At 43.8% G+C, this 20,357-nt stretch overlaps 1 protein-coding gene across 2 annotated transcripts in view; it reads right to left on the minus strand.

Annotated features, from left to right (window-relative positions):
* The window catches only part of SNAP25 (synaptosome associated protein 25), a 167,651-nt gene extending 158,000 nt beyond the window's left edge, over positions 1-9,651 (minus strand). Inside the window, exon 1 of one of the 2 annotated variants that reach the window (XM_040351310.1) lies at positions 9,507-9,651. The gene's annotated coding sequence lies outside the window, so the exon portion shown is untranslated. The remainder of the gene's footprint in view (positions 1-9,506) is intronic. The other variant, XM_040351309.1, reaches the window with a different exon arrangement.
* Positions 9,652-20,357: the final 10,706 nt, after the last annotated feature.

Below are 20,357 nucleotides of genomic sequence, written 5' to 3' on the forward strand. Positions count from 1 at the left end.
AGAAAAAGTCCTGCAAGAAGCATTTTTGGGGGGGTTTGGGAGTGATGTATATAGGGCAAAAAGCGCTGCTTAAACAGCACTAAAGCGCCGCTAAAACGAGCAGCGCTTTGGCGCTAACGCTCAGGCAGCCCCTGTGTGAAAGTAACCTAATGCACTCCCTGCATTAAAGAAGAAAATATCCCTCCTATCATTTTCAGCCAAGGAAGCTGCCATCTTGGCCTCTGTTTGATCTTCAACTGCCATGGTGTTACACATGTGATCAGTTATTACACCAGCCATTGGATGGTTTGACAGTTGGGTCGAGAGCACAACCAATGTGACATTTCTGGCACATGCCGGGAATGTACGGTAACTGTTTTTTGAAACTGTTAAATCAATTGGTTTAGTTCCGCTTTAAAGTAATAATATCACCCCCCTTATAATTAGCTGAGCCTTCACTCTGTCCAACTCTGTGCTTGTCTATCGAGCCCGCAGGTGTGCCACCATAACTCGTATGAAAATACTCAGAGCATTCCAATGTTGTTTTGAAATATTTTGTTTGCTTCTACCAATGGTGGCATACCAAGAAGAGGAGGAACCAGGATCTTTGGCAGAGCACCCCAGAAAAAGAGGATTGGGCCGCTCTGTGCGATTCCATTGCATAGAGCAGGTAAGTATACCATGTTTTTTTTTTTTTAAATTGAACCTTACAATCACTCAAAATTGGCCACAGATTGATAGAATGTTTAACAAAAGATCTTAGGAAAGTTTGTTAGTTTTTCTAATCCTTAGTGTTTTTTCTCTAACAAACAAATTTCTAACAGTGTATGTGGCTTTAATTTGGTAAAATCCATCTGTTCCAAAATCAAATGTTAAAAGCAAACAAAATCTTTCAAAACAATATTGGAATGCTCAGTATTTTCATATAAGTTTTCCTAAGAATCTTCCTAAAAAAATTGGTTTGAAATTCTGTACATCAATGGCCATCTTTAGACTGTACTGGTAGGTATGGCCAAGGCCATTTCCTCCATGATACAAGATGAGATTGTTTTCTCCTCTGCTCCTTTTCTAGCATCTACAATTGGAGATGATCCAGCATACCTTTGGGCATGGCTCCATATTAGCGGTGGGTATAACAGGAGTTGGGAAAGACCTTTCATTGTTGCCTCAAGTGGCACTATAAGGCCCTGTATACGAAGTTAATTTTCATCGGACCAAACCGACCGTGTGTATAGGCTATCGGTCTGTTTTCCTTCCAAAATTTCTAAACATGCTTCAAAACCGAAACCGCTGCCCCATCGGACCAAACCGATGGTTAGTACAGAAAAGCATCGGTTCAAAACCCGCGCATGCTCAGAATCAAGTCGACGCATGCTTGAAAGCATTGAACTTCGTTTTATTCAGCACGTCGTGTGTTTTACGTCACCGCGTTCTGACCTGATCGGATTTTGAACTGATGGTGTGTACACACATCAGGCCGTCAGGCCACTTCAGAGGTGAACCGATGAAAACGGTCCGTCGGACCATTCTCATCGGTTTTGTCCGACCGTGTGTACGGGGCCTAAGAAGTAAACCCTAGAAAATCTAAGGTATGACTATTTGACAAATAACTCTGGATACAATGCAATTCGGTAAGTGCAATAAAACATGTATAAAATACAAAGCTGTTAAGTTTCTCTTTTTTTCCCCATATTCAGTAAATCAATACTGTGTTTAAAACCTTCTGCAAAAACAGCTACTAATATCTTTAGACTCTTTAGACCATTGGTGCCCTACCTATAACCCAGGGGCATGTGCATGCCTGCAGATACTAATTTGCGTTTCCCTATTGCCCTGTTATAGTAGTGATTTATAGCAGTCTGTTATTATGTCACCAGTCAATAACTGTCTCCTGAAGCTTATCTCTAGTCTCCAACAACTCCTATAGCATGTTTGCAGTCTCTGACCATCTCTTTTATCAATTCTGCAGTCTCTGACCATGTCTTTTATTATGTCTGTGGCCTCTGACCATCTCTTGTATCATGTCTGCAGTCTCTTACCATCTCTTGTATCATGTATGTGGCCTCTGACCATCTCTTGTATCATGTCTGCAGTCTCTTACCATCTCTTGTATCATGTATGTGGCCTCTGACCTTCTTTTGTATCATGTCTGCAGTCTCTGACCATCGATTGTATCATGTCTGTGGCCTCTGACCATCTCCTGTACCATCTCTGCAGTCTCCGACCATCTCCTGTACCATGTCTGCAGTCTCCCACCATCTCTTGTATTATATCCACAGTCTGTAGCCATCCTTGTATCTTGTATACAGTCTCTTAAAATCTCCTGGATCATCCCATTAGTCTTTCACTATATCCTTTTAAGTGTCTTCTGGCTCTGATGCTGAACATTCACTGAATATTATGTGTGGCCCTAAGGTGACGTTGGGGGCCTCACTTGAGGCCCACCATATCAAGAAAGTTGACTACCACTGCTTTAGACTATGTAGAGTGCTGGCCTGATTCTTTGATACAAACTGAATGGATGGTTTGGGTAGGCCCTCACATCCTATAGTTTTGAAAAATCTCAAGAAAATTGTAAAGTAATTGTACAAGAAGACTGCAACATGTAAAGCCAATAAAAAAGAAAGGACTACACTTTGTCTCCATCTTACACATGCATTGATATTTAATCCTAATATTAGTAACCAGTAACAGTGTTCCAGGCTTCTTCTCTTCCGAGTGCTCAAGGGTACATATTTTTAACTGTGTAGGACATGTAATTAACTTTTTATAACATCTGCCAAAACAATAATGAATGAATTAGTTCACAAGTAGTTAATCTAATTCAAGCTACTGAGCTATTAAACATTTCAAAAGCATCTGAGCTCTAAAGCTTACTAAACTTCTTAAATTACACAAAGTTTACGGCCCACCAATGTTCTGCGAGCCTTGGCCCCCTTCACATCGTCACACACTATGGTACTGCAACCTAGAAATCGTTATATCAATCTGAGAAAGGGATCTAAAAATCCAATACATTGTATGCCCAATGCAAGTGAACACTGTTTGGTCAATAAGTCCTTGGCTCATCATACTACTGTAACACATTGCAGTATTTGGTCGGCCATGGCTGTAGTTACACCACCATCGAATTGGAAGTCAATTAGCCACAACTCATGGAACACCTAGCAAACTCTGGAGGAACCCTATGGTTCCACAGAACCCTGGTGATGGTTAACCTGCCTTATGAAGGCTTATTGAATAAAAACCACTGAGCTCTAAAGCTTACTAAACTTTTCTTTCATTACAAAAAGTTTATAACCGCCCACCAATGTGCTGCAAGTCTTGGCCCCCTCCACATGTTCACACACTATGGTACTGCAACCTAGCAGTCTTGATATCAATCTGAGAAAGGAATCTAAATATCCAAAACATTGTATGCCCAATGCAAGTGAACACTGTTCAGTCAATTAGTCCTCTGCTCATCGTACTCCTGTAACACACTGCAGTATTTTGTCGGCCATGGCTATAGTTACACCACCATCGAATTGGAAGTCAATTAGCCACAACTCACGGAACACCTAGCAAGCTCTGGAAGAACCCTAGGGTTCCACAGAACCCTGGTGAAGGTTTACATGCCTTATGAAGGCTTATTGAATAAAAACCACTGAGCTCTAAAGCTTACTAAACTTTTCTTTCATGACACAAAAGTTATAACGGCCCACCAATGTGCTGCAAGTCTTGGCCCCCTCCACATCTTCACACACTATGGTACTGAAACCTAGCAATCTTGATATCAATCTGAGAAAGTGATCTAAAAATCCAATACAATGTATGCCCAATGCAAGTGAACACTGTTCGCTCAATCAGTCCTGGGCTTATTGTGGTCCTGTAACACATTGCAGTATTTGGTCTGCCATTACTGTAGTAGATACACCACCATCGAATGGGAGGTCAATTAGCCACAACTCACAGAACACCTAGCAAGCTCTGGAAGAACCCTAGGGTTCCACAGAACCCTGGTGGACGTTTACTTGCCTTATGAAGGCTTATTGAATAAAGGCCACTGAGCTCTAAAGCTTACTAAACTTTTCTTTCATTACACAAAGGTTATAACGGCCCACCAATGTGCTGCAAGCCTTGGCCCCCTCCACACCTTCACACACTATGGTACTGAAACCTAGCAATCTTGATATCAATCTGAGAAAGTGATCTAAAAATCCAATACATTGTATGCCCAATGCAAGTGAACACTGTTCGGTCAATCAGTCCTGGGCTCATTGTGGTCCTGTAACACATTGCAGTATTTGGTCGGCCGTGGCTGTAGTAGATACACCACCATCGAATGGGAAGTCAATTAGCCACAACTCACAGAACACCTAGCAGCCTCAGGAAGAACCCTATGGTTCCACAGAACCCTGGTGGAGGTTTACTTGCCTTAGGAAGGCTTACTAAATAAAGGCCACTGAGCAAAATGCAGTAATCGATAGCAAACAATGATCATTCTCCAGACACAGAACAGTCAGAAATATTAAAAAGAATTGCTTGTAACTCAATACGGGTTGTTATAATTCGTACATTGCGTACATTGCTTTTCATTTCAATACATAAGCCTAAGGCTTGCTTATTTGATATGTTTTCCTTGTTTAAACCAGTGAAAGGAGATTGGTTGTTTCTGCTGTGTACACATCATATTGCTTTATTTTTGCCTTTGTATATTACAATTTCCAGGCTGTGCACTGGTTTTATATAATTAGAAAAGTGAACTATCTGCATGGAATGGTAATAATACTCCCGAGTTATCATCATTCACCGAGTGTCCCAGTGGGAGTAATTTTGTGCTGGATGCTGACCTATTGATCTTTACCAGAAGACACAAAACACAATATCTATTACTGCAGTTCCTTCTCATTCCCTCTATGTGTGCCTTGCACTTTGATAACTGTTCTCACATCTGCAATGTTGCACCATATGATGCATCGCATAAAAAAAAAAAAGAAAAACCCACAACGTGTTCTTCATTCTAATAATCCATAGCCTTCCTCTGCTCTGTCGTGTACATCAAATACCATCTGCTTCCTTATCATATTTAATGTATGTATGGTCATAATCGCGGCTTGATTTGTCCATTTCTATTGTTACATGTCCCCATCCGAGATCAATAATTTACTACAACATCTTGTCAACGTACCATTCTTTCAGACCTAAATGTATACTACAGCAGAATAATAAAGATATGAAAAAATGTCAAGCTATGATATCCTCTGTAGGTGGTGCTATAATAATAATAAAAAAAAAGTCCTTAAAAAACAAAAACACACCAAGTATAATTATTTGACATTCAAAAATTAAAGCATCAAAAAAATGTTATTGGGTCTGGTCATTGACAGTCTTGTCATCTTTTCATACAACAAATCTTTTGGAAAGTGTTATTTATAGAACATTGGGCTAAACTGCTCAGAATAATATCTTTCTACACACATATATATATATATATATATATATATATATATATATATATATATATATATATATATATATATATACAGAGAGAGAGAGAGAGAGAGAGAGAGAGAAAGAAAGAAAGAGAAAGAGAGAGAGAGAGAGAGAAAGAGAAAGAGAGAGAGATAGAGAGAGAGTGTGTGTGAGAGAGAGAAAGAAAGAGAGAGAGAAAGAGAGAGAGTGTGTGTGTGTGAGAGAGTGAGTGCGTGGGTGAGAGAGAGAGAGAGAGAGAGAAAAAGAGCATAGTCATCATATTTGACATGCTGTTTTTTTATTATCGATATATACAATCCAAAATGCTGCTGTGTAAGGTATTTTCCATTAAAAAAAAGGGAAATAAACTGTCAGATCCCTGCGATCCTTAATATAAGTTTATTCCTGAGTCGCATTACTGGGGTGGGGTCCTCCCTGAGAATATCACCAACACTACTGCTCTCCCCCTCCTAATTATAGCAATCTGTTTGCCCAGCACCTGCAGATTAATGGCTGTTTTCAAGGCAATTGGCAATATGCCCATTAAAGGTAGCACACAATGCCAACGCACTGACTCTCACCGATGCCCGACAGCCCTTTGGGGTGATTATACAATCAGTATTTCACCTAATAAAATAACGGATTGGCACATGAACAGCATTTCAAGAAGGATTGAGGCTTGCATGACGTCAACTGTGAACCCAACAAGACATTCATGATGTATGGATGTGACTGGCAGCAAACCCATCTCTTTATAGTCAAACCTGCGTCTGTAGGATGGAACCTCCAGAACGCCCCCTAGAGGGGCAGCTCTGGCTTTGCCCCCTCCTCCCTTCCCTTACTCGAGCTTTAATACAGATCCCCTTCCCCCTCACATTCTCACTCGTGGGAATCAAAACCAGCAGTAATTACTAATGCCCCAGCATGAAAATCTGTCAGCTTCGCAGGCTTTTAGCCGTAACTACGCAGATCTGTCCGTACCCTCCCTACTGCCTCTCCAAATATAATGTCAGTCATACATGAAATTATGCCCAGCAGACTGCAATGCCTTGAAGTTGAATAGGGAGGTCTGGCTGCAAGTCACAGCTGACCAGGCTGCCCATTCTGCACAGATTGGATTTGTAGTAGGCTGAAGCAGATCGATCAAGGATACCGTCACCCAGCTCTAGGTGTGATCTACCTGGTAGCTGGCTAGTAGATCGCCACTTTGATGGTTAGCAGATCCCTCTATGCTGGCTAGTAGATCACTTCTGTGATGCCTGGTAGGTTGTCTCTATACTGTCTAGTAGATCTCTTCTATGCTGCCTGGTAGATCACCTTAATACTGCTTAGTAGACCTCCTCACTGCTGCTTTTTAGATCTTCTCTATTAACGACACTTATATAACATGCAATCTACTTACTCCCTTATAATGTATCCAATCTCCTCTATGCTGCCTGGTAGATCACCTTTATGCTGTTCACTAGGTCTCCTCAAATGCTGATTAGTAGATCTTCTCTATGCTGCCTGGTAGATCACCTATAGTAGGTCTCCTCAATGCTGATTAGCAGATCTTCTCTATGCTGCCTGGTGGATTACCTTTATGCTGATTAGTAGATCTACTCTATTAACAGCACTTATGTATCATGCAATCTATCTAAGCCCTAAATATGTATCAGATCTCCTCTATGCTGCCTGAATGATCTGTAGTTAGTATATCTCCTCTATGCTGCCTGTTAGATCTGTAGTTAGTAGGTCTCCTCTATTCTGCTTAGTAGACCACCTCTATTCTGTCCAGTGGATCCCATATATGATTCTTAGTAGATCCCATTTATGCTGTTCAGTAATTCTCCTGTATATTGGTGAGTAGATCTCTTCTATGCTGCTTATTAGATATCCCCTATGCCAGTTATATCTATATGTAGGCAAGTAGATCTCCTCTAGGCTGCTTAGTAGATGTCCCCTATGCCTGTCAGATCGTCTGTATGTAGGTGAGTAGATCTCCTCTATGCTGCTTAGTAAATCTCCCCTATGTTGGTCAAATTTTCTGAATGTCCGTGATTAGATCTCCCCTATGCCAGTTAGACTTACTGTATGTAGGTGAGTAGATCTCCTATATGCTGCTTAGTAGAAGTCCTCTATGCTTGTCAGATCTCCTGTATGTAGGTCAGTAGATGTCACTTATCCTGGTTAGATCTCATGTATGTAGGTGAGTAAATGTCCCCTATGCTGGTTAGATCTCCTGTATGTAGGGAAGTAGATGTCTCCTATGCCAATTAGATCCCCTGTATGTAGGTGAGTAGATCTCCTATATGCGTCTTAGTAGATGTCCCCTATGCTGGTCATATCTCCTGTATGCAGGTGAGTAGATGTCCCCTATGTTGGTTAGATCTCCTGTATGTAGGTGAGTAGATGTCCCCTATGTTGGTTAGATCTCTTGTATGTAGGTGAGTAGATCTCCTATATGCGTCTTAGTAGATGTCCCCTATGCTGGTCATATCTCCTGTATGCAGGTGAGTAGATGTCCCCTATGTTGGTTAGATCTCCTGTATGTAGGTGAGTAGATCTCCTAAATGCGTCTTAGTAGATGTCCCCTATGCTGGTCATATCTCCTGTATGCAGGTGAATAGATGTCCCCTTTGTTGGTTAGATCTCCTGTATGTAGGTGAGTAGATGTCCCCTATGTTGGTTAGATCTCCTGTATGTAGGTGAGTAGATGTCCCCTATGTTGGTTAGATCTCCTGTATGTAGGTGAGTAGATGTCCCCTATGTTGGTTAGATCTCTTGTATGTAGGTGAGTAGATGCCTCCTATGCCAGTTAGATCTCCTGTAATGTATATAGACGAGTAGATCTCATATATGCTGCTCAGTAGATCTCTCTATGGCAGTTGGATCTCCTGTACATGGGTGAGTAGATGATCTGTATGGTGCTTAGTAGATCCTCGGTATGTGGGTGAGTAGATCTCCTGTATGTAGATGAGCAGATGTCCCCTATCCTCCTTAGTAGATGTCCCCTATGTCAGTTAGTTCTCCTACTTGGGTGAGCAGATGTCGCCTATCCTGCTTAGTAGATGTCCCTTATTCCAGTTAGATCTCCTGTATGTAGGTGAGTAGATCTCCTATATGCTGCTTAGTAGATGTCCCCTATGCTGGTCAGATCTCCTGTATGTAGGTGAGTAGATCTCCTATATGCTGCTTAGTAGATGTCCCCTATGCTGGTCAGATCTCCTGTATGTAGGTGAGTAGATCTCCTATATGCTGCTTAGTAGATGTCCCCTATGCTGGTCAGATCTCCTGTATGTAGGTGAGTAAATGTCCCATTTCCTGCTTAGTAGATCTTCCATATGCCACTAAGATCTCCTGTATGAAGATTAGTAAATCCCCTGTATGTTGCTTAGTGGATCCCCTGTCTGTGGTGAGTAGATGAAGTGTAGATCCCTGTACGAGGAGTATGGTGCAGGAGATGGCCGCACTGGCTCTGCAGTGGAGCTGTCCGTGGTGCTGAATCCGCCCACCAGGCAGCGCAGAGCCCGCACTCCGCTCCCCATCAATCACCCCTGGCTCCCCGCACTCCGCCAATCACCCCGGGCTCCCCGCACTCCGCTCCCTATCAATCACCCCGGGCTCCCCGCACTCCGCTCCCCATCCATCACCCCGGGCTCCCCGCACTCCGCCAATCACCCCGGGCTCCCCGCACTCCGCCAATCACCCCGGGCTCCCCGCACTCCGCTCCCCATCCATCACCCCAGGCTCCCCGCACTCCGCTCCCCATCCATCACCACGCACTCCGCTCCCCATCCATCACCACGCACTCCCCGCACTCCGCTCCCCATCCATCAGCCCGGGCTCCCCGCACACACCGATCCGAGGATGACCCCCCCCCCCCCCCCCCCCGCACACAGCAATGCAGAGCCCTCCATACAATCTGCTCCGGCTTATCACCATCGCACAGCCTTCAGGTTAAACAGCAAGCTCAGATTTGTCGGCTGCATCAGCTGTCAGATAATAGGACTTCCTCCCCATCTAAGCAGCTTAGCACAATGAATAATAAAAGCAGAAATCTTTTCCCGTCCATAGAGGAGAGGCTCCTTTACCTGCTTCTCCTGGGATGAGGGGTCCAGCAGCACAAGTAACGGCTAGATCATTCAATAACCTTATGGAGGATGGAGCTGCAAGGAGGTAAGAGGCAGCGATCCTGACCTCCCCGAGTCTTCTTCTTCAATGGAAAAAAGGAGCTCTGCCCTTATCAAAGATGGCCGTCCTTCTTGACGTCAGCAGCTTTTAATAGACATCTATCATGGGGCGGGGGCAGGCTGGGGGAGCTTGTGTCATCGTCTGCTCTACAATGCTGCAATACATCGCATTTGTATTTATTTTTTACATGTTTTCTTAATATCGCTATTTAACGATCATAAGGATGGAGGCAAACATGGTGTATGGGGGGGTTGGGTTGCTTTGTAGGATTGGATGGTTTTTGGATAGGATTGAGCTAATGCAGCACTGATTTATTTTCGCCAAAGGGGTGGTCCAAAGGGGATATCCCCTCTCCTGTGTGTGCTCCATATAAGGATAGCCTACGTGGGCAGGCAATATACAGAGTGATTTCTATGACTTGATGGCTGTATATTCTCACACCATTCATGTTATCAATCTGCAATGGTCATCTGTGTAGCAGGAGAAGCTACAATCAGAAGATGTAACTCTCTGCTCTCTGGAAAATGCAATTCTAATCCTATCACCTAAGAGCAAGGCTAGGGACATAAGGGGGCATTTACTAACACTGGAGAGTGCAAAGTGTGGTGCAGCTCTGCATAGAAACCAATCAGCTTCCAGGTCTTTTATCAAAGATTCATACAACAAGCTGAAGTTAGAAGCTGATTGGCTACCAGACAAAGGGGGTTATTTCCGAAAGGCAAATCCACTTTGCACTGCAAGTGCACTTGTAAGTGCAGTCGCTGTAAATCTGAAGGTAGATCTAAAATGATCGGAAGCTCTGCTGATTTTATCATCCAATCATGTGCAAGCTGAAATGCTGTTTTTTATTTTCCTTGCATGTCCCCCTCAGATCTCCAGCGACTGCACTTTTTACTTGTAGTGCAAAGTGGATTTTCCTTTAGTAAATAACCCCCACAGCTATACCACATTTTTGCACTTTCCAGTTTTAGCAAATCAGCCCCACCATGTCTCATTTCTTGTGCCAGGAACTCATCTTTTAATGCAAGTTTTATAATTATGCAAAATGTTATTATTGTACATGATGACAGCCTAGGTAGGAGACATCATCCAGCTTGGTGCAGGGAATGTGATTGTGAAGAAAATATAATACTGCAATGAAATGCAGGTAGTCTCAGCTAGCAGGCGATGCTGTCCAGGGGGTTTGGTAAACATTTATTTTGTTGCTATAAACAAACATTTTGCTAAACCAAAATTATAAAAAAGGAAATCATATTTTAAAGGGGAGTTCCAGCCAATTTGTATGTTTATTAAAAGTCAGCAGCTACAAAAAGTGTAGCTGCTGGCTTTTAATAAACAGACACTTACCTGCTCCAGCGTTCCTCTCCCCCCCTCCCCGGCCGGCGTCTTCATTCTCAGTGTGGGCACCCGGCCGTGACGGGCAGGCACCCACTGTGCATGCGCGAGCGGCACTACGCATGCGCGAGCGGCGCGGCCCAGCGCTGCGCCGTGTAATTGGCCAGGAGATCGCCTAGGACCTGTGACGTGTCCTAGGCGATCGCCTACAGCAGCCCCTTCCTGTAGGCGATTAAGCTTAGTCGCCTACAGGAAGGAGGAAGTGGGACAGGAAGTCCCACTCTTCCTGAAGCCCCCACCCCCCCCCCAAAAAATTACATGCCAAATGTAAGGGGGAGAGGAGTGGGTTAAGAGGAAGTTCCAAATTTGGGTGGAACTCCTCTTTAAGGTAAGCAAAAAAATAAAAATAAACATCATGGTGAAGTATTATGGCCAGATTCAGAGAGAGTTACGCCGGCGTATCAGTAGATACGCCGACCTAACTCAGAATCTGCGCCGTCGTAAGTTTAAGTGTATTCTCAAACTGAGATACACTTAAACCTAGCTAAGATACGTCAGCCTGCGCTGTCGTATCTTAGGGTGCAATATTTAGGCTGGCCGCTAGGTGGCGCTTCCGTTGAGTTCGGCGTAGAATATGTAAATCACTAGATACGCCTATTCACGAACGTACGTGCCCCCGTCGCAGTAAAGATACGCAGTTTACGTAAGGCGTTTTCAGGCGTAAAGTTATTCCATCAAATAGCTGGACTAGCCAATGTTAAGTATGGCCGTCGTTCCCGCGTCGAAATGTGAAAATTTTACGTTGTTTGCGTAAGTCGTCTGTGAATAGGGCTGGACGTAATTTACGTTCACGTCGAAACCAATACGTCCTTGCGGCGTACTTTGGAGCAATGCACACTGGGATATGTACACGGACGGCGCATGCGCCGTTCGTAAAAAAACGTCAATCACGGCGGGTCACCCACCATTAACATAAAACACGCCCCCTCATCCTAATTTGAATTAGGCGCGCTTACGCCGGCTCCATTTACCCTACTCCGCCGTAAGTTAGGAGGCAAGTACTTTGTGAATACAGTACTTGCCTCTCTGACTTAAGGCAGCGTAGCGTAAATACGTTACGCTACGCCGCCTTAAAGTTGCGGCGCTCTCTCTGAATCCAGCTATTAGAGAATACCCACTCATCGTTTCCCTGTCTTCATGAATGCCACCCAGACTGATTCAGACCCCGGATTTTTTATTTTGAGTTTTGGGTTAAAGGGGTTGTAAAGGTACAATTTTTTCCCCCTAAATAGCTTCCTTTACCTTAGTGTGGAGTGTCGTGCTCGCCCCCTCCCTTGGACTACAGGAGAGTCTGGACGCTCTCTACGTTGCAGATAGAGAAAGGAGCAAAGGAGCTGTGTGTTAGTGGGCGTCCTGACTCTCCCGTAGTCCAAGGGAGGGGGCGAGCATGACACTCCACACCAGGGAGAAAGCCTTGCATTACGGTGTGTAGTTACAGACTGAAGAACAGGAAGTGAGGATTTTTCAGAAGAAATAAGGACATTTAAAATCAAAATGGAAGGATGAGGTAAGTGAAGGAGTAATGCACTAAGGTAAAGTAAGCTATTTAGGATTTTTTTTTTACCTTTACAACCCCTTTAAGCCACAGATTTCATTCTTCACATGATCATACTGTATATTTTACAAACATATCCAGAGATAATCTTAAAGAGGAAGCAAACCATGATGGGTTTTACTTCCCCTTTGTTCCTCTGCATCACATACTAGCCCATTATGTGGCACTTACCTGCAAACGAAGCCCACGCTGTCCCCGCTGGTGTCTGGCATAACCGTGTGTACGGCGCCCGCATCTTCTTCTGATTGAGGAAAGAAACAAGACCTGTAAGTGCTGCACCAACGAGAATAAAGGTCTCCTCCCCTGCCAGATAGGGCTGTGCTGTGTGGCAAATCTGAGTAAATCTATGGGGCAGATGGACATAAATACAAATCCATTGGTAGGTAAACTGTTTCCTCGTATGTAGTTTTACCTGTGTATTTAATTGTTTGCTTGGAGTTTACCTTTAACCACTTCTCTACCCACTTCTCTACTTTGGGTGTTTTTCAGATTTGGTGTTTACAAGACTAAAACAGTTTTTTTTTGCTAGAAAATTACTTAAAACCCACAAACATTATATATTTATTTTTTTCTAACACCCTAGAGAATAAAATGGCGATCATTGCAATACTTTTTGTCACACCATATTTGCGCAGCGGTCCTACAAGCGCACTTTTTTTGGAAAAAAATCACTTTTTTGAATAAAAAAATAAGACAGCAATAAATTTGGCCCAATTTTTTTATATATTGTGAAAGATAATGTTACGCCGAGTAAAATGGTACCCAACATGTCACGCTTACAAATTGCGCCCGCTCGTGGCATGGCGTCAAACTTTTACCCTTAAAAATCTCGATAGGCGACGTTTAAAAAATTCTATAGGTTGCATTTTTTGAGTTACAGAGGAGGTCTAGGGCTAGAATTATTGCTCTCGCTCTAACGATCGCGGCGATACCTCACTTGTGTCGTTTGAACACCGTTTTCATATGCGGGCGCTTCTGCGCACGAGCTCGTTGGGACGGGGCGCTTTAAAATTTTTTTTTTTTTTTTATTATTTATTTTTATTTATTTAATTATTTTTTACACTGGAAAAAAAAAAAGATCACTTTTATTCCTATTATAAGGAATGTAAACATCCCTTGTAATATAAAAAAGCATGACAGGTCCTCTTAAATATGAGATCTGGGGTCAAAAAGACCTCAGATCTCATAATTAGACTAAAATGCAAAAAAAAAAAAAAAAAATTTGAAACTGTCATTTTTTCAAATGACAAAAAAAAAATGTTTCTTTAAGAGGCTGGGCGGGACTGACGTTTTGACGTCACTTCCGCCCAGCCGAGCTATGGGGACGGGCGAAGGAGATTTTTCCTTCAGTCTCGTCCCCAGTCAGCAGCCGAGCGCACCCGATCTCCTTCGCCGCTACCGACGGCTCCGGTAAGCGGCGGAGGGCGCGGGAGAGCGGCCCTCTCCCGCCGCCGATAACGGCGATCTCACGGCGAATCCGCTGTGGAGACCGCCGTTATCGTTAACAGAACCGCTGACACTAAAGATTGATACCTCGGTTGTGGCAGCAGCTGCTGCCGTTACCGAGATATACATCTTTAAAGTTAGGCCATATAAAGACATACGGCGGTTTGGAAGTGGTTAAAGCTGAACTCCGGGCACAAAGACTTTTATTTAGGTATTCCTCAATAGCCACAAGGCATATAAATCCTCTTTGTGTGTGTCAAATGCTTTTGCAAACCCAGATATTATCTTGTAAAAGTAGCTGTGACATCATCACTGTGCTGTTCATAGCCTGTGCAGAGAGCAGAGCTGTGGGAGAGACCCAGCAGGCTCCACCCACTCCAGACTGCCTGCAGAAAACTACAGGAGGGGGCGGAGACAAGACCAGTCACCCTACACAAGGAGAGAGAGCAGCAGTGACCGGTCTTTATTACAGGAATCTCCTGAACAGAGGGAAAGTGTTACACAGAATGACTGCACAGATCTGGTCCAAAGATGCGGCTAGCAGGACTTTTGGAGCGGTTCTGCTAGCGCACCGCTTCAGTGTGAAAGCATTCGAGCTTTCACATTGAAGCCTGCAGGGCACGATTTTTTCAGGCGGTATAGCAGGGCTATTTTTAGCGCTGAACCGCCTGAAAAACGTGCCAGTGTGAAAGGGGTCTAAGTAAGAATACACATTCCTCTTGTATTTAGATATTTTTGCTTATTACAATCTATAGCTTTAAAGCAGTAATATGCAATTAGCGGACCTCCAGCTGTTGCAAAACTACAAGTCCCATCATGCCTCTGCCTGTCATGCTTGTGGCTGTGAGAGTCTTGCTATGCCTCATGGAACTTGTAGTTTTGCAACAGCTGGAGGTCCGCTATTTGCCTATCCCTGCTTTAAAGCTCCACTATGTGATCCAGCAACCGTATTTCATCCTTCTACACTTTATTACAACAGAACGATCCATCGGAAAAACTGCTGTCAATAACACTTTGGGAGTCGGAACTAAACCTTTCACACATGTTGAACATTGGCCCTTAGCAATCAGAAAATCAATAATACTGTCCAAATGTATCTCTCATTGGGAGTCTTTGCATATAGCAGTACACAAGAAGTACTATACTCCCCAAAGACTTGCGGCTATAATCCCAACTTGCTCACCTCTTTCCCGGCGGGAATCTCCCTTAGGCCCCTTTCACACCTGTATAACTTCAAAGTCGTGCGACTTTGCAACGATTTTGGATCAGTACTACTTTGCCACAACTTTGGCATTAACCAATGAAAACATACATGGTGTGAGGTAATTCCTTTTCCTGCCATAGTTGTTTCCAGTTCCTGTTTGCTTCCTGGTTGTTGTGTTGTGACAGGAAATATTTGCTACTCAATATATTGCCACAGCAGTTGTCATTGCTGCAGTAGCAGTACATGAGGAAGAAGAGGAGGAGAAGCAGAGGACAAGGACAACTCTTTTTTTGGGCTGTTTGGAGCACATTGTTCCTGAGGGAATAACCAGGAAGTGAATGTGTGCTAGAAAAATGTGCTTGGGAGGGGCTACTATGTTGAAAGGATTGGGTGGGACAAGGGTCAAAAAGCTGCTTGAACTTACAGCTTGTGCTTACAAAGTCGTACTGAAATTGTGTCCAGGCCCGGATTTACTCCCTTTGCCGCCCCCAAGGCCAGGTCCTTCAATGCCGCCCCCGCAGTACAGGGGGGACATTATCCGCCGGGGGACTTTTTCGGCAGGACACCGAGAAGCGGGGGGGGGGGGGTGTTGCTGCCGAAAATGACATTGAGAACCGGGAGGGGGGTTGCTGCTGCCAAGAACTATCTCACCTCCTCTTCCCTCTGTTTTTTCTCCTCTCACTATCCGCATGACAGGGGGGAACTCCTGATATGAAAGTAAAAGTGTCCTCTATTCTGAGCCGCAGTGCCGCCCCTGCACCCACTGCCGCCCCGAGGCCTGGCCTTGTTGGCCTTGTCTGGAATCCGGCCCTGATTGTGTCTATATTATTCAGGTACGATTTGCATGCTACTTAAGGGTTTAACATTGAGGTCTATGTGGACATCAACTGGCATGGAAGTTGGACCAAAGTAGTGCAGGGACTACTTTGAAGTCGGCACGACTTAAAGTCGTGCCAATATGAATGGAAGTCATTGAAAATCATGGAGAATAACTTGTCATGCGATTTTGCAGTCCAAAATCGTGGGACAGGTCGTATAAGTGTGAAAGGGGACTTACACATATATCATGCAGTGGCGGTTGGTGCTCCATTTTTGGGGGGGGCGTCAGCAGCAAACAAACCCCCCTCCCCATTCGGTTGGTCGATCAGTCAACCCCTCCTGGTCGCTTGCTCGTCTCACCACCAACCCCCCACTTACCCTATCTAGGGGGCAGCTTCGGCTCCTTTCTGTGTCACCTCCTCCTTAGCGGCTTCACCTTGCGTCTCCTTGGCGGCTTCACCTTGCGTCTCCTACTTGGCGGCTTCACCTTGCGTCTCCTACTTGGCGGCTTCCTCCTCGCCTGCAAATAAGATTTCTTCTCCTCTTGGCCAATCGGGTCTTAAGACCCACTTCCTGATTGGCCTGGAGGAGATGCAGGAATATTAATTTGCTATTGTCACACAACTGGGTGGGCTCAGGGCCCAGAACTCTGCGCCCCGAGCCCACCCTTTTTTTGAAGCCAATTACAGCCTCAGGGTCTAATCATGTGCTTAAAACAAAAAACCCCATTGAAATCCATGTGTCCGGCACCCTGCATGTAGATTAGGGCTGGGGGCGCATGGATTAGGGGGGGTGGTGCCCCTTCTCACCTAATGGAGCAGCCACCACTGTCATTGCAGTTTTCAACCCCCCCAATAATCACCCCATATGCATGTTACTATATGCAGTATCTATAGCTGGAGATAAGCCCAGACTGTGTGTGCTATATGTCCACATCCTAGCAAATCATGTACAACTATGAACAGAATATGTAGTCGTGGACTTTGTGTCCACATATAGAAGAGAAACTGAGTACCATAAAATTAGCTTTTTTATGAACCATTAAAATCTGTTACACAACATTAAAAATTACTCTCCACATGCAAAGATTCCAATTACAGTTCACATGTGGACTCAACAGTTTCAGGAATCCTTCATTAGGGGTACAGTACATGTGACATAATCAGTACACTGGGAATCCTAATCTTTAATAGAGTGATATTAGCCTGTAGGGTAGACTGGACTTCATTGCATGTGCATGTTACCCATTGAGGTGCAAATAAGTAAGCCAAGGTGAAGCCATGCCTCTTGGTTGGAATATTCAGGTACATTCAGTAAACAGCCAATGGTCCTGTACACATAATCTCAAAATAAAAGGACCAAATTCCCAATGGGGAACCATCCAGACCCGAAGGGGTTGATTTACTAAAACTGGAGCATGCAAAACGTGGTACATTGGAGCATGCAAAACGTTGCTCTTGTGTACATTGCTGGATCGAGATGGGGCTCAGGTAAATATTAGGGGAGGCTTGGAGGCTGCAGCACACAGAAGGTTTTTTATCTTCATGTATAGAATGAATAAAAGTAAAAAACCTTGAGCTTTTACAACCACATATTCCAATAGCATAAAGGTCAGGCTTAGAACTGATCAGATGAGAAAAGAGGTAACCGCTCAAGAGAACCAGAGAATCAAACTCCTAGGATCCGAACCTAGGGTGCAGGCAATGCAATCAGAATGCAGGTTTGAATGAAAGAAAGGGCTGGGACAGCCGCACTCCAAAAAACGTCTCCTTTTAATAAAAATGGATCACAAAATGCATGCCACGGCCAAAAACAGAACAAAAAATCTGACGCGTTTCGCACTGTGTCTCAGTGCTTATTCATAGCACTGAGAAGCAGAATAAGCACTGAGACACAGTGCGAAACGCGTCAGCTTTTTTGTTCTGTTTTTGGCCGTGGCATGTATTTTGTGATCCATTTTTATTAAAAGGAGAAGTTTTTTGGAGTGCGGCTGTCCCAGCCCTTTCTTTCATTCAAACCTTAGAACTGATCAATTTACATCTTTCTAACATTTGGCAGTTGGCCACTCTTACTATATTAATGCTATATCCACTATTTTGTTTACAGCTATAGAAGCACAATATATATATACATATACTGTATATTGCAGAAATTGGAAAGGTAAAAGTGCTCCCTTTGCAGTGGGGCTGTACCTGGACTGCAAGGGATAACTTCTCAGTTTTATTCACCTGATGGTCCGCTCCCATTGGGTTCCCCACACTGCAACATTGGACCTGCAGTCTCTTCTCTCCTGCATTCCAGTGGTCTAAGGTCCTCTGACGTCAATAATTCAGAAATGTATCTGAACTCAACTCTACTCTTCTCCATGTGAGTGGATATTGTTTTCTTAACTACTTGCCGACCAGCCGCCGCAGTTATACGGCGGCAGGTCGGCTCCCCTGCGTGAGAGCACGTAGCTCTACGTCACCTCGCAAAGCGGGCACTAGGGGCACACAGCTCCCGGTCCTGTCAGGGGGAGAAATGCCTGATCGTCTGTTCATACAATGTATGAACAGCGATCAGTCATTTCCTCTAGTGAGACCACCCCCCCCCCATACAGTTAGAACACACCCAGGTAACATGCTTAACCCCTTCCCCACCCCCTAGTGTTAACCCCTTCCCTGCCAGTGGCATTTTTATAGTAATCCAATGCATTTTTATAGCACTGATCGCTATAAAAATGCCAATGCTCCCAAAAATGTCAAAAGTGTCCGAAGTGTCCGCCATTATGTCGCAGTACCGAAAAGAAAATCGCTGATCGCCGCCATTACTAGTAAAAAAAATAATATTCATAAAAATGCCATAAAACGATCCCCTATTTTGTAAACGCTATAACTTTTGCGCAAACCAATCAATAAACATTTATTGCAATTTTTTTTTTAATGAAAAATATGTAGAAGAATACGTATCGGCCTAAACTGAGGAAAAAAATTGTTTTTGTTATATTTTTTTTTTTGGGGGGGGGGGGTATTTATTATAGCAAAAAGTTAAAAATATTAATTTTTTTTCAAAATTGTCGCTCTATTTTTGTTTATAGCGCAAAAACTAAAAACCACAGAGGTGATCAAATACCACCAAAAGAAAGCTCTATTTGTGGGAATTTCTGTTTTCTATTATAAAACATATCCAAGTTACGGTTGTGTACTGCTGGTGGTTGGCAAGTGGTTAAAAACAAAAAAACTGGCATTCTGGAGAGGGGCAGGATTGCCCTGTGAATGCCTTGAAGCCACTGCTTAGCTGCCCTGTGAAATGCAGTCCACTGTGGATCACTTTACAGAGGATGCTGCAGTGTGAACAAAATCACAGAGTGGGTATTTCTAGTTTGTTTGAAAACAAAATTGTATACATGCATGCAGGATTCAGCAACAAGGCTTCCCCACAAATGTTAAATTGTTTCAATCAGCTGAAGTGGAACATTTGTATCTGTTCTACTTTCTCAGAATAGCCTCATGTAAGATCTGAGATGGGACTTCTGCTGCTTAGTAAGGTCTAAGGCCTCATTCACACCTGAGCGTATCGTTTTCGGTCATTTTTTCCGGCGTTTTGTTGGACGTTTTGTTGCGCGTATTCACAGGTATTCGCCCGTTTGCATACAGCGTTGTCTGACGTTTTTGAACTTCGTCGTTTTTTATTTTAGCCAATAGGAAAAATGATCATCTCTTTCATCATTTGTTGCTATGTTTGTAGATTTTTTTTTTATCTTCTTCCTGGGTAAATGTTCTATTTCACAGAACAGATTAAAGCGACAAAACGCCCGTAGAAACGCTCGTTGTCGCGCTAGACGCTTGAATGGAGCGTTTCCATTAGTTTCTATGGGAATACAAATGTTCAAAAACGCCCAAATCAGCACCGATTCGCGCAAAAAAAAGGTCCAGAACTTGTTTGAGCTTCAGGCGTTCGGCTTCAGGCATTCTGGAGTGGAGATGTGAACCATCTCCATTGAGAATAATGTATTTTTTCCCCTCTAGCATTTTATAGCTTCAGGCTTCAGGCTACAAAACGCTCAGGTGTGAATGCAGCCTTATAGTTGAAGAACTTCCAGGTTTTATCTGAAAGTGGAAACCCCTTTTATAAAGAGCCATTGCATTCATGCAGTGACTTCAGGGGTAGGCAACCATGGCTTTGCAGCTGTGATTACACTACAAATCCCATCATGTAGCGGCATCTGGGAGTCATGCCTGTGGCTTTCAGCATCTTGTAAAGCCTCATGGGACTTATAGTTTCACCCCACTAGGAGTGCCGGTGCATTGCCACGAAATGAGATTTGCCATCGGATGAGATGGTCCGCCTCCA

The sequence above is a fragment of the Rana temporaria genome, chromosome 4 (genome assembly GCF_905171775.1).
Source record: "Rana temporaria chromosome 4, aRanTem1.1, whole genome shotgun sequence".
Lineage (NCBI taxonomy): Eukaryota > Metazoa > Chordata > Amphibia > Anura > Ranidae > Rana > Rana temporaria.